This window comes from Jaculus jaculus, chromosome 16 (assembly GCF_020740685.1).
Source record: "Jaculus jaculus isolate mJacJac1 chromosome 16, mJacJac1.mat.Y.cur, whole genome shotgun sequence".
Lineage (NCBI taxonomy): Eukaryota > Metazoa > Chordata > Mammalia > Rodentia > Dipodidae > Jaculus > Jaculus jaculus.
Genome location: NC_059117.1, coordinates 42573390 through 42588016, shown reverse-complemented (window position 1 = coordinate 42588016; position 14627 = coordinate 42573390). Strand labels below are relative to the sequence as shown.

The 14627-nt window shown below is 47.4% G+C and overlaps 1 protein-coding gene across 2 annotated transcripts in view; it reads right to left on the bottom strand.

The window, feature by feature from the left end:
- Wipf3 (WAS/WASL interacting protein family member 3) overlaps positions 1-11422 on the bottom strand; it is a 110014-nt gene extending 98592 nt beyond the window's left edge. For both annotated transcript variants that reach the window (XM_045136118.1, XM_045136117.1), the window contains exon 1: positions 11318-11422. The gene's annotated coding sequence lies outside the window, so the exon portion shown is untranslated. The remainder of the gene's footprint in view (positions 1-11317) is intronic.
- Between the last annotated feature and the right edge of the window lie 3205 nt (positions 11423-14627).

Sequence of the window (14627 nt, the reverse complement as noted above, 5' to 3'; positions counted from 1 at the left end):
AACTCACCATGCGTGTTTGTTGTCATTTAGAACACCCATGAGCAGCAGGAAGGCACACCCCGGCCTGGCTCCACCCACTCTTCCCCTTCCTCCTGGACTCTGCTAGTGAGTGCTAAGCTGTGTGGCAGACACACGAATGTGACAAGCAAGCACTGACAGCAATCATCAACAGCTGTTAAAATGAGGGGAAGGTGAACTTTAAATTCAGGAAAATTGCTTTCCATGTGTTAGGTAATTATTTCTGAAGTTCTTTTATTTTTCCTCTGAATTGCATCAAAGCAGCATAACTGAAACAAAAATACCTTATCCAAGCTTTAAAAGAGTATTAGAATAGGGCTGTTGAGATGGCTCAGCAGTTAAAGGTGCTTGCTCACAAGCTTGCCAGCCTGAGTTTCATTCCCCAGTAAAGCTGGATGCAAGGTGACAGACACATACATTTACAACCTCAATGTGCCTCTGGAAATGGGAGGCAGACTCTGGAGAGTCTTGAAGCTCAAGGGCCAGCCAGACTGGCACACATAGAGCAACAAAAACAAGGGAAGCCTGGTGAGGTGGCCCATACTTTTAATCCCACCACTTGGGAGGCTGAGGTAGGAGGATTTTCCTGAGTTCAAGGTCAGCCTGGGCTACAAAGTGAGTTACAGGTCAGCTCAGACTAGAGTGAGACCCTACCTCAAACAAAACAAAACAAACAAAAACCAAGGGAGCCCTTGTCTCAAGCAAATTGAAGAAGAGGACAAACATTCAAGGTTATCCTCAGACCTCCAAATGTGCAGTGGCGTAAGTGTGCCCACACACACTCACTCCCACATATCTCTCTCTCATTCTCACACACACACGCAATTTTTAAAAAGAATATTAGGATAAATAACAGCTCTAAGTGACACTGGAGAATTAAAAATCAATTTCTGTCATTAAGAGGAAGCAGAAAGTACACCTTTGGGGTGGGGAGGTGTCAGCAGTGAAAGGACACTTGCTTGCGAAGCCTACAGCTCAGGTTTAATTCCCCAGTAACCATGTAAAGCCAGATAAACAACGTGGTGCATGTGTCTGGTGTTTTTTGCAGTGGCAAGAGGCTCTGGTATATCCACACACATTCTCTTTCTAATAAATAAATATTTTTTTTAAAGAAAGTGTACCTCTGTATCTTTTCTTTGATTCTTAGTTTGGGGTAGGGGGAGGTCAATGCACCGTGCTATAATAGTTCATTTTTCACTATAACTTTATTCCCTGAGTAGACATGGCTGGTGTCTTGCCACTGATGGACACTGAGGCTGGGGTGTAGTTGGTGGTAGAGCATGTGTAAAGTCCTGGGTTTGATCCCCAGCACTGCCCAGACCAATACCGATGCCCATGATAAAACAAACAGTACTCTGTCCATCAATTCATTAACCAGTTCAGACAGTACATGTTCTGCTGTGTGTAGCAGTTCTACTGGTTACTTAACTATTCTCTTTCTTCCATCCACCTCAAATAAAAACCCTCTGCATAACACATGCTGTCATCCCCTTTTCACAAGTGAAGAAAGGAAGCCTCAATGATGTCATCACCCTGAGACAAACAGCTACCACATGACAAGGACATATGATCCCAGGGAGTGGGTTGCACTTTGTCCTTCTATATCTACCCAGACTTTGCTGAGCACTTCACTCTCATCATATTTATTTATTTATTTATTTTTATTTTAGAGAGAGAGAAAAAAGAGAGAGAGAAGAAAGAGAGAAAGAAAGAAAGAAAGAAAGAGAGAAAGAGAATTGGCACATCAGGGCCTCAGACACTGCAATTGAACTCCAGATGCTTTTGCCACCTAGTGACATGTGCAACCTTGCATTTATCTCAACTTTGTGCATCTGGCTTATGTGGGATCTGGAGAGTGGAACATGAATCCTTAGGCTTCATAGGCAAGTACCCAAACTGCTAAGCCTTCTCTCCAGCCCTGTTCTCAGCATACTTTTAAAATTATTTTTATTGGGCTGGAGAGATGGCTTAGCGGTTAAGCGCTTGCCTGTGAAGCCTAAGGACCCCGGTTCGAGGCTCAGTTCCCCAGGTCCCACGTTAGCCAGATGCACAAGGGGGCACACGCATCTGGAGTTCGTTTGCAGAGGCTGGAAGCCCTGGCGTGCCCATTCTCTTTCTCTCTTCCTCTATCTGTCTTTCTCTCTGTGTCTGTCGAACTCAAATAAATAAATTAAAAATTTAAAAATATATTAAAAAAATATTTTTATTTATTTGCTTGCAGGCAGAGACAGAGAGAGAGACAGAATGTGCACACCAGGACCTCTATCCACTGCAAATGAACTCCAAACACATGCGTTACTTTGTGCCATCCTGCTACAAGTGGGTACTGGGGAATTGAACCAGGGTCATCCAGGCAAGTGCCTTACCTGGTGAGCCACTGCTCCAGCCCCTATCTCAGCATATTTTTCACTGACACATAATAATTGTACATGTTGATGAGGTACAACATGATAATTTGATACGAGGGTGCAATATGTAGTGATCATATTGTGAACTAAAGTTCCTTGAAAGCATTGCATCCACTGCACCTACTTCTAGCAAGGCTGAATGGGCTGATAAAGCTCCTGTGACCAAGAGCTGGACTATTGCAAGTCAGAGCCAAATGACCTTGGGCTACTTTTAGCCCCTTCATAGCCATTCATTTTCCACCTCTGTGCCTGACCTGTCTATGTGAGTATCAGTTGATCAGGTGCTACTTTTTTTGGAATGTCAGAACTGATCCCCAGATTCCATCAACCCAAGGGCTAAGAATGTCATTAGAAAACAATCTGAAGCCTGTGGTGGAGATGTCCCAGATTTCCTATAACCTACCTACTGATGGTCAGCCAATGTATTTGAAATGTGCCTTGATTTATAACTTTCTTTTGTTCTGTAACTATAAAATCTTCATCAAATTTTAAAATGTTGGAACATGGAATTTGGGGTAACCTAAATCTGTGTTCCTGGGCTATGGTTTCTTATATTTGGTTCCAGAATAAACTCATCCCTTTTGAGGTGAGAGCTGTGCCTTTTGTGTTAACAATATTCACAAATGTTTATGCGTCAGCAGTATCCCAACCAGCAGGCATGGCCAGGATGAACAGATAATTAGGACTCAGTGGATAAATGAATTCACAGATCCATGAGCATGTCTTGTCCCCAGGTGACAGCTGGTAGTGGCAGCTTACCCTTAAAGTACACAGTATAGAAAAACAAAACAAGTTCCAACATATCAGTAATTACAATAATCAAACAGATTTTTTAAAGATAGAGAGCTATTCAGATTTTTCAATAAACTGTATCTTTTTTACAAGAGGCACTGTCAAAACAAATGATTATTAAAAGTTGAAAATATAAGAATGAAAATGATAGCAAAACACTAAAAGTTGTGGTGGAATTTTCATATACTTCGCCTGTACAGGGGAAATAGTAAGACCACTTTTGAAATCTTTGGTAGTTCCTTAAAATGTTAAGCATCAAATTACCCTAGGCCCCAGAAATTCCACTCCTTGGGATGTACTTAAGAAATGTACAAAGTCCACATACACACTTGCCCATGAACACTTACAGCAGTATTATTCATTCGGGTTTCTCTTTTCTTCTTCTTTAAAAAAAAATTATGTGTGTGTGCGTGTGTGTGTGTGTATATGTGTATGCGTGTGTAGGCAATTCTCTTGCCCCTGCAAATGAACACCTGGTACCACTTTCTGTGCCTTGCAGCTGTGGGTGCTGGGGAATTGAACCCAGACCAGCAAGTTTTGCAAGCATGTGTCTTTAACCTCTGAGCCAACTCTCAAACTCCTTGTTTGTCTATTTCTGTGGGAATCAAGCACAGGGCCTTGCACTCTTCAGGCAAGTGCTCCACTACTGCCATACACTCCTAGCCCAGCATTAGGTATAATCAACACACATAAGTCAAGCGGCCATGAACTTATGAATGGACCAACAAACTGCAGTATGGCTATATTATGATGCAGTATTATCTAGCAATTAAGACACAGACTACTGCCCATGCTACGACAGGGCAGAACCTTACAAGTATTAAACTAAGAGAGAGGATGCCAGCACGAAAGACCATGTCTGTATAGTTCCACTCATAGAAAACGGCCAGAACTGGTAAATCCACAGGAATACGAAGACTGGTGGGGCTGAGAGGATGGGATGAGAGGGGAAGCAGTGGGCTTCTCTTGGTCGACGAAGATGTCCTTAACAATGGCTACATGCCTCTGAATATCCTAAAAACCACTGGAATTGCAGAAGTTATTTTTCATTTGTGTATTATAATTCAGTGAAGCTACAATTTAAAAAAAACCACCAAAACAGTGCAGTATTATTCATCTCAGAGAAAATGCAATCCAGGGAAAGAATATAAGTGCTTTGGAAACATGAATGAGGGAGCAATGAACTGGTTCCATGGGGAATGGATAAGCCAAGGGCAGAAGAAAGAAACTGGGGACTGGGACTTCTATGACTGCAAGGTCAGCTCAAGCCAGCTGTGCCCAGTGGAGGACGAGTAGAAAGGTGCTCACAGCACACAAGACACCCAGAGTTCTGTCTTGGGCTCTAGTTTGTAAAGTTTTAGGCCAACTGCACACATGGAAATATCCTAGTGGGTCTTGTGAATCTGTACAATCACATGCAAGTAAAAATAAAAAGGAAGATGTTGATCACATGTGTGTTTCCAGAACCCACTCTGGCACTGTGTATGGGGGTGTGGGGACAAAAAGCAGTGGAGAAGATACAGCAAACAGATCCGTCAAGGACCCGCCTAAGCGCAGGTTTATCCGAGTGGAAGTCCCAGCAAGGGGGCAGAGCCGGGGCAGAAATGAGACAGCGCCTGTGGGATGGGGAGGGGGAAGAGCCCAGAGCCACTGCAGAGCTCCTTGCCTGACAACTGAGTATCAATAAGGAAAAGCCACAGACATTGGGGGTGGTGGGCCAGGCAGAGAGAAGCAAGTATGAGGCCCTCTGGCAAACAGAACTTTAGATCTGGTTCAGAAAAGGAGCAGGGTTAGTAAGAGCAGTAATGGAATCTTCATATAGGCACTTGAGTGAATTTCCTTCTCAGTGTTAATCCCAAAAGGATCTATAAAAGTGTAACATATAAAATGACCAAGTGGCTTTCTGTCCTTGCTAATTAAGTCAGGGATATGGCTAATAGTGGCGGTGCTGGTTGCCCACTCACTAGCCATCCTCTTTCTCTCATGGTAGAACCTCTAATGTCAAGGGGTGCAGTTCAGTCAGCCAAAAAGATTTGTTTTCACATTTGAACAAGCTTGTGGAAATCATTTGGGCTAATGAGCTGTAACCCTGGGAAGGCATTTTCTGAACAAAACTTCACAAAGCTCCCTAATAGACTAAATTTCACTCTAGTTACTTGTCCTGCCCTTTCTTTTTACCTAGCCTGTCTGTGCAAGCCCTTGTGACCAGAAGGTAGCCAGATGGAGGAGGGCATTCTCCAGAGCAAGGATGGAGAAGCAGGAAGAAGGCAAGAAGCTGGTCTCTGATAGCACTGCATGAGCAACTTGCAGCAGCCCTTGACTGCCTTTCTCTAGTTCCACATGACAAACTTGTATTTATTCTAGGTAGATCCAGATGTTTTTATTTATTTTAGTGCTTAAATGCAATCAAGATGCAATGCAGTCATATCTGGGCGTGCACACACACACACACACACACACACACACACACACACACTCAAACAACATGACTAACATTATTCCAATTATAAAAAATATGGAAAAATATAGCACCATTCATTTTTGCCAGAAGTAGATTTCTTCTTTTCCACATAGGTTGATTAGGACTTCTGAGGAACAAGCAAGCTATGGACTAGCAGTGTGAAGAAGAAGACCCAGAATCACAATCATCTGGTAAGGACTCTGGTGCCCAGTAACGCTCTTGGATCTTTTCTGCTTGAGGTAAACTAATGTGGCTCATTTCAATGGCTTGAGTCAGGGCAGTGTTGGCCATGCAAGCCTGAGTACCCGAGCTCAGGTCCCCAGGCCCCATGTAAAAGCCAGAAGCCATAGTGAGTTTCCATACTCCCAGTGCGTCGAGGTGGAGACAGGAGAATTTCGTGTAATTTTGTGTTCCAGGTGGTATGGTTGGCACAGCAATGAATGAGGAATAATGAGGGAGCCTGTCTACAAAGCAGGCGGAAGGTGAGGACTGGCCTAGCATGTGCTGGGCCTTGCACACTCCCTGGCCCATGTGCCCTCACTCTCTCGCACACACAAACACCAAAAAAAAAAAAAAAAAAAAAAAAAAAAAAAAATTGGGACCAGTGGATTTGAGAATGGGATTGACCTGTTCCCAGACTCACAGAATTACCATCTCTGAAAGGATGAACCTTTCCTCTCCCCTAGGCACAAAGCTAAGAAAATCACAAACCCTTTGCCCGTGGTATCCTGACCCCTCCTGCAAGAGCACGTCATGAGATGTGCTCGGGATCCTTTCTCCAGAAGTGTAGGCACTAGAGTTCTAGGAAACTGTGCTGTCTTCTGCCACAAAACTCTCCCTGTCTGCAAGCAAGAAGATGGGGAAGATATGGATCTCTATGGCAACAGCGACAGCTTTAACGACTTGCCAGGAGAAAGTTGTCCTAGGTTTCAGGACTGGGAAGAGCAGGGTAACTGATCTGTGTTTATCTCATGGCCACTGTGGTTCAGGTAACTGTGTGTGCTTTCTTCTTGTGTTGGCTGCTGGGAAGCACTGACCGGCTTGAACCCACTTCTGGAAACTACTTTCCTCACCTTATAATATACTCCTGTTGTCTATCTCTGGTTCCATCGCATTTTCTTCTCTGTGCTCCTTTAAGCTCACTTCATTATGGACTTCATATTATTTAATACTCATTTCTGGTAAATGCCTCATTGGCTTTATGGACCAGGAAATATGTGGGCCCAACAATTTTTAAAGCATCAGATCACTATCATAATAAAAAATGTCACTAATTTGTTGCACACTACTATGAGTGAGGCATTGTCCTACTTACCACAGTTGTAAGTACTCTTATTATTCTTATTTTACAGATAAGAAAACTAAGGCACACAGAGGTTAAGAAATGAGTCTAGCCGGTCGTGGTGGCATACACCTTTAATCCCAGCATTTGGGAGGCAGAGGTAGGTGAATTGCTGTGAGTTCGAGTCCACCCTGAGACTGCATAGTGAATTCCAGGTCAGCCTGGACTAGAGTGAGACCCTACCTCGAAAAACAAAAACAAAAACAAACAAACAAAACAAGAGTCTAGGATCATACAAGAGGTAAGTGATAAGTACAAAACTCAAGCTCAGGTGTTCAATATTACGCCATACAAAAGAAAAATAATATTGAGCTCCTTTGAAGACGAGAAGCATTCTGCCTTTACACATGGAGCTTGAAAACCTTCAGCCCTTACAAGTCATGTGAGTGATCACAGCAGAAAATCCAGAGCACCAGAGAAGAATGAGGCAGAAAGTCAAACCACAGAGAATCCACTGTTGAAGATTTTCACGTATCTGCTCACTCAGCACTCAATCAACAACTGTTAGGGAAGGCGTTGGTGTGGTGCTGATGCTGGGAACAGAAATGAGGCAGGCATAGGACATGCCCTCCAGGAACTCACCTGCAGGAAAGGAGAGGCAGGTAGGGGAAAGGCACGGTGGGACTGGGACCAGAGTGCTCATGGGGGAACAGAGCTGGGTACCACTTGATCACGCGAGGAACAGTAGCCCTTGGGTTCAGAATTCCCTTTAACAGTGCAAATAAGAACACCGGGTTTCCTGAGTAGGGCACTGAGGATGATTTTGTTGACGTCAATCCCTTAGTGCTGGCACAAGTTAGATATTAGCTCTTCGAAACAGTGATGCAGCATGACACCCATGGGCGCTCTTAGGGACACTGCCCCACAACTCAAAGAACCGCCGCCCAGTTACCCCAGGGCTGAGTCTACCTGACGGTCCAAAGTCATGCCTCCTCCCCCTTCTGGATGCCACCATCCACGTTTCATCACCCACACAGGAGGGTCATGCCTTCAAGACACACTTGGACATTTTCCCCACAGTGCCTGGCTCGCACAGTCCGTCCAACATCTCTGTCATGTTTGGTTAGTTTCACTTTATTCCTCTTGGCATTTGAACTCTGCTGTATCATGCAATTCCTTGACTGTATAACTGGGTGGTAAACACCCCCAGATTCAGCTTAGGCCAGCTGGAATAGCAAGGGGGCAGTTTCAAGTGTATTATGGAACGAAATCAGTGAGAGACGTGTGGAGCAACAGGGGCGAGCTACACTCTGGTTTCCTGAAATGGCCAAAAAAAAAAAAAAAAAAAAAAAGAAAGAAAAAGAAAAAAAGAAAAAGAAAAGAAAGAAAGACACAAACAAAGAAAGAAAAAGGTAAAAAAGTCACTAATCATTGTCTGCTAACATGAACCCTGATTTAACAGTTCCTTCATCAACTTTGTTTTATCAGATTATTAGCCAAGTCAGTCAAACATTTCAATTCCTTTCTAAATATCCCAGCAGCCAGATGGCAGGAACACTACTGTGACAAGGCACAACTCACCGAAAGATAACTCTGTGCTATTCAGTCATGCTTAGTGGCACTTGGCTGGGGGACTCCACCAGAAACAACTCCATGGCTATCATACTTAACCCACAGTCGTTGCACCCAAACCTCACAGACCCAAGAACAAGACGAACATTCCACTCGGCCATTTAACCTGGTGCGAAAACAAGCATGCTGCTGCTTGAAGGTCTGAATTGCTGGCTGAAGTACAAGGTCACTAGAGCACACACCAGGACCAGATCACTGGAGCACACTCTAGGACCAGATCACTGAAGCACACACCAGGACCAGATCACTGGAGCACACACCAGGACCAGATCACTGGAGCACACTCTAGGACCAGATCACTGAAGCACACACCAGGACCAGATCACTGGAGCACACACCAGGACCAGATCACTGGAGCACACACTAGGACCAGATCACTGGAGCATACTCTAGGACCAGATCACTGGAGCACACACCAGGACCAGATCACTGGAGCACACACCAGGACCAGCTCACTGGAGCACACACCAGGACCAGATCACTGGAGCACACACCAGGACAAGCTCAAGAGCATACATTAGACAAGATCACTAGAAGACACATTAGGACAAATTTCTCAGGATTTCTCTCTAGATGTGAAGTTACTGTCTTCTAAAGTTACAAGTATGTCTACATCACGGTTGATGTACATTTATAACATATTTTCTAGAAAATAAGTTTTCTTTTTTTTCTGCTGAGTTATTTTTGTAGTTTTAACTTTAGTATCAATAGATGCATGTCTATAAATGATGAACTATAGTGAACGTTGACTTCTACTGGTAAGCATTCTAGACGCTCTCCCGCTGGGCTCCTGTCTAGGCTCTCTTACTCATTCTTCTCGTGTGTGCCGGCAGGACTACAAAACCACAACCTGTACTGTACGGTTTCTGAACAATGAATCTAAAAAGAGCGTTGCCAGGCTAGGCCAGCTGGCTTTATCTCATTCCTGAAACTGAATGTTCTTAGACACACACAGACACTTCCTCCATCCCTTCTGCTGCTCACTGCACTCCCAAGGGTGCGCACACAAGCTCCTGGGAGGCCCAAGCAGGGGCGTCCCTCAGCCCTGATTCCTTTGCCTGGATTGGAGAACCCCAAATTGCCTGTTTGTCATGCATGCCTAGAATTTGGAGTCTGTGTACCAAGGTCCTTATCTCTGGCTTTCGTGAGCATGTCATTAAGCCTCTGTCACCTTTTATTTTCTCACCTGTAAAAAAGGCACATTAGTGACAAGGATCACGAGGCAGGACTTTGTGAGGCCAGGCAGCCTGTGCCATTTTCTTTTCTTCCTTTTAAATTTTTTTTATTTTGTGTGTGTGTGCCATTTTTGTAATCTGCACTTTCATTTGCTCCTCTGTCCTTCCTCCTGACGTGGTTTGTGTGGGTTTTCAATGTAACTCTAAAATACATTAGCTGGAAAACTGCAGTGGTCTGTGTGCTACCGCAGTGTTTCTTAGCATTCAGTGTTTATTTACTTTCTTATTAAGGTAAAACTTAAGTGCACAAGTCTTCAAGGCATAGCTTCATAACCGTGTGACCACTCCTGGAGGAAGGTGGGGAGCATTTCCAGAACCCAAAGCCCCCTCATGTCCATGGGCTTCTTCTCAGGTCCAAAGTCAGCCCTATTTCTGATCACTATCATTTTGTCTAGTTTAATAAAGAACATTAGCTTTGAAAAAGAAGGCTGAGGTCTCCCCTATAACTATAATGCTATCCACAAGAAATGCTCTTCCAAGCCTCTCTCTGAAGTGACAAGGAGGGGACTGAGGTGCACAAACTCTCCAAATCCCGAGGTTTGCGAAACAACAGCCTCATTTACAGCCAAGAACCCCAGGTTGGGCACGGAGAGCTAAGTGCCACCAGAGCTTCCTGCCACAGCAACTTTTGTCCAAGGCGCCCTGAGTGTCAGGGACGCTTCTGGCATGTCCCAGCAGAACATCTTCGAGGGAGCAGCTCACAGTCGGTTCCCACGCCGCCCCCGCCTACCCGCAGGTTGGCACGCACCCTCGGAAGGCACTGTTCCTGTGATCCCTCCCCGCTCCCCCCTTGATCTCTCGTGTTCCTAAGGTAGGGGGACAGTCTCTGCCACCCCATTCCTCACCCCTCAAAGGACTTCAAAACTCCTTTGTGGCCAGATCTTAATGGCTGGGGCAATTTGAGCGCCGATCTCAGCGGAGAGTGGACACCTGCACTCTGGCCCCAGCTCGGTCAGCACGAGTTGTGTGACCTTGGGCAAGTCATTTCCCGGCTCCCTGAGGTGGTTCTCCCCCGCCACCCCCGGGTTGATCCTGTACTCTCCAGCCACTTCCGGCCCTGCAATGTCCCGGGTCGTCCTTACTCCGCTCCTGGCCTTCCCGCGACAGCTCCCACCCAAGCGCGACCCCAGCCTTTTGTTCTGGGGGTGAGACGGGTGGGTTGAGCAGAGGCCGGCCGCAGAAGGCCGAGCGCGGGGAGCAGCTTGGACAGTCTGGTCCGGGAAAGTCACCAAGGCAGCCCCGCGGCGACCCCGTCCCCGCCACCGTCCAGTTCCGGCCTGGCCCAGGCGGCCGGCTCTTGGCCAGCGCTGGACAGTCGACCCGCCGGAGACCGTAGCCTGGCGGGGACGCTGGGCGCCCGCACCCGCCCGCGGGTCCGCAGCACCCCGGCCTCCGCCCGAGGCCCCTGCGCCTCGGGACGGGCCCGAGCGGCCGCCGCGACCACGCGCCTTGGCCCCTCGGCCGCCCTGGACGCGCTCCGAGCCGCTACCTGCAGCCGGTCCAGCCGGGGCCGCCTCCGCCCCTCCGCGTCTCCGTCACTGTCGGACTCCGGGCTCCGGGCTCCGTCCCGCCGCCTGCGAGCTCCCGGGCGACCCCGCAGCGGCCACGCGTCGCCCGGCGCTGGGCTGCGCTGCGCTCCGAGCGCCCGGCTGGCTCCCGGCCGCCGGCTCTGGTGCTGCCGGGACGCGGAGGCGGGGCCGCCGCCCCCACCTGCTCGCCGGCTGCCGTCCCGGAGCCGCCGCCGCGCGCACGGGGACGCGGCCGGGCGGGCGGGGGTCGCGGTGGCACCGGGGAGGGAGGCGGGTCCCCGCCGCGCGGCGCGCCTCCTGGGCGCATCGTCCCAGCCTGAGCGAGCGGTGGGCACGGCGGGGCCCGGGGCTGGGGGTGCCCAGCGTGGGGCGATCCTTCGCTCCGCTCCACGACTCGGTGGGCACGCCGCTCCTCCACTTTATTCTAAAATGTCCTGAGCTCTTGGGACCGCTCTCCCCCACCAAGGCATCCTAAGCAGTGGGGGAGGAGACAAAAGAGGGAGCAAGACAGCCCCTCGCTCAAGGGTCCGCGGTGACACAGAGCAACAGCCAAGGAGCCCTGAGAACCCAGAACCCGGCAGGCAGAGGTCCGGTCAGCGGAGGCAGACTTGGGCCGAGTCAGGGTAGAAGGTTTCTCCAGCAGAATGGCGTGAATTATCCCGGTGACGCGGGGAGACAGGGCGCGTCAGGGGGGGCTGAGGGTGAGACAGCGTTTTGAAAACTAGAGTAAGTCTCTGGAACTTGGAATCTTTGCTCCCTGCCCCACCTCAGCCCTGTGTTGCACTTGGTGCACGGGCATTCCCTGCCTCCCTTGTCCTAAACATTCCTGCCAGCTAGGGGTGTGCCCTTGGCCTCTAGACTGACCCTTCAGGGCTTGAGTCTCTACTGTGAGCCCTGAGGGGTGCTAGGGAGGGAGGCGCGGTCTACAAAGGCTTGCAGGAAGTGCTTGGGAACACAGGTGAGGTGGCACTCAGTGCCAGCAGGGGGAAATCTCACATAGTGATCACAACCTGTCTCCAAATTCTGGTTTTGTGGCAGCAGCTGTCAAAGTATGTTTTCCAGGCAATCCTCAGCTCCTTTCTTAATTGCTCACGTTAATAGCCTGACAGAGTGGAGGCTTGTGGTTTTGGCAGGATTAATAATACACTCAGGATGTCTTCTCCTGTGTTGACAAGGATATGGCTTCTCTTTTGATTTGGTTGTAAAAGCAAATGTATGTCGTCAGGAAAGGTCAATGAAGGGCTGGGGGTACCCACTGTCCTACTTTAAACCTACATAACATATGATCGTGGATAAGAAACATGAGGAATTCACTCCAAGTAAAAGCCCTAAGCCATTTGATATAAAGGATCACTACCTAAAAAAAAGTCCAATACAGCACCCAGGGACACTCCTCCACTCTCATTACTTAGCTACTAATATTCTCATTTTAAAAGGCAATTTACTGAGGAAATATTTCCAAGGACCTGTAGAGTTTCCGTTAGTTCAGGTGAGCCTCTGAAGCACAGGTAGCTGAAAGGCCGTGCAGTTACTTACTTTACTAGATGGGTGGGCACTGCAGTGAATCAAGTCATTCAGGTTTTTTTTTCCCCAAAGGTGTTTGTTTTTAATTTATTCTTTGTGTGTGTGTGTGTGTGTGTGTGTGTGTGTGTATTGCTGTGCATGTGGTAGACAAAGGACAGCTTCAAGGTGCAGGTTCTCTCCTGCGCTTTGTTTCAGACAGGATCTCTCTGTGTTTTTGCCACTGGGAAGCCTAGCGTAGCTAGCCTGTGACTCTGCATCCCACTTTTTGTGGGGCTGGAGTTGTCAGACACAAACCACTGAGCCATCTCCCTAGCCCCTGATTCATTAAAAAGTTAAAAACAGCTTTTGACTGCCTGTTCACTCCTGAGCCTCCAGGTTCTGGTAAGTCTCCCCTTGTCTCTGCCCCCCTGGGCTGAGATGAGGGGAGAACCCCCCTGGCCCCTCTCTACCTCTCCTGCCCTCCACTTGGCAAGAGCTCTCTGTGCTTTCTTTTCTTTCCTCTGTAAATCTCATTTTATGTTTCTTCCAGGCCCCTTACATGGGCTCTCAGACCACATTGGGGTATCCATTTCCCTTCCCTTGGTTTTATACTTCCCTAAATAAATATAATAAGGTAATAATTAACAAAAATGTTAAAAAACAACAACAACAACAAAACTTGCTTTATGGGCTGGAGAGATGGCTTAGTGGTTAAGTGCTTGCCTGCGAAGCCTAAGGACCCCTGTTTGAGGCTCGATTCCCCAGGACCCACATTAGCCAGATGCACAAGGGGCACAAGTTTGTTTTGCAGCGGCTGAAAGCCTGGGAGTGCCCATTCTCTCTCTCTCTCTCTCTCTCTCTCTCTCTCTCTCTCTCTCTCTCTCCTCCTCCTCCTCCTCCTCCTCTTCTTCCTCCTCCTCCTCCTCTCTGTCTGTCACTCTCAAGTAAATAAAAATAAAAAAATTAAAAAAAAACTTGCTCCAAAGTAAAAGTGAAGAGTCTGGAAAATGGGGATGTTTGGGGCTTCAAGGTTTACCAGAGTTTGCATTCAGGTGCCCAGTGTCTCATATGCATGTGCACACCCTGTGATTAGCATCTTCTTAACGTCTATGGGCATTCCTGGCCAACTTTCACTGGGATGTGTATAACTGTAAGAAGGTATTTGTTGCCTGTTCGTGGTGAGAGATATTTGTTTAATGGAAGTCCTTGTGAGTCGTGGTCCAAATAATCAAGCCACTATCCTCTCATTCCTTATGTACAGAACTCAGGATCATGACTGGTTAAAGACTACCATGACGGTCCATTTTCTGATTGCCAAACCTTTCTAGCAGCTAGGGAAGTCATTGATATGGTTCTGGCCAGTGAATTAGAAAGAGGGGGATGTGTGAGAGGCCATCTGAAAAACCTTTTGCTGGCTCTGCCCTTCCATTTTCCATACTGTCTGTGCCTCAAATGCAAATGAGATGCCTAGTGATGGTACAACTAGATTTCCACCAACAGTCAATGACTGTAACACCAAAGGCCAATATAACCAGGGTGACAGGGTGGAAAATAGAGTCAGTGTGGTGTTGCTAGGCACCTGAACCAAAGCCAGCAGCTGTTCATTTAGGGACTATTTATTATGTGAGAAAAAACTGCTACATTTGTTTCAGCCGCTGGTACTGTTTTCTTTTTTTTTTCTTCAAGACTTCAAGAACATTATGAGACTGGGGAGATGGCTCAGTGGATAAAGCACTTGGCACTCAAGCATGAGGACTGGAATGTGGA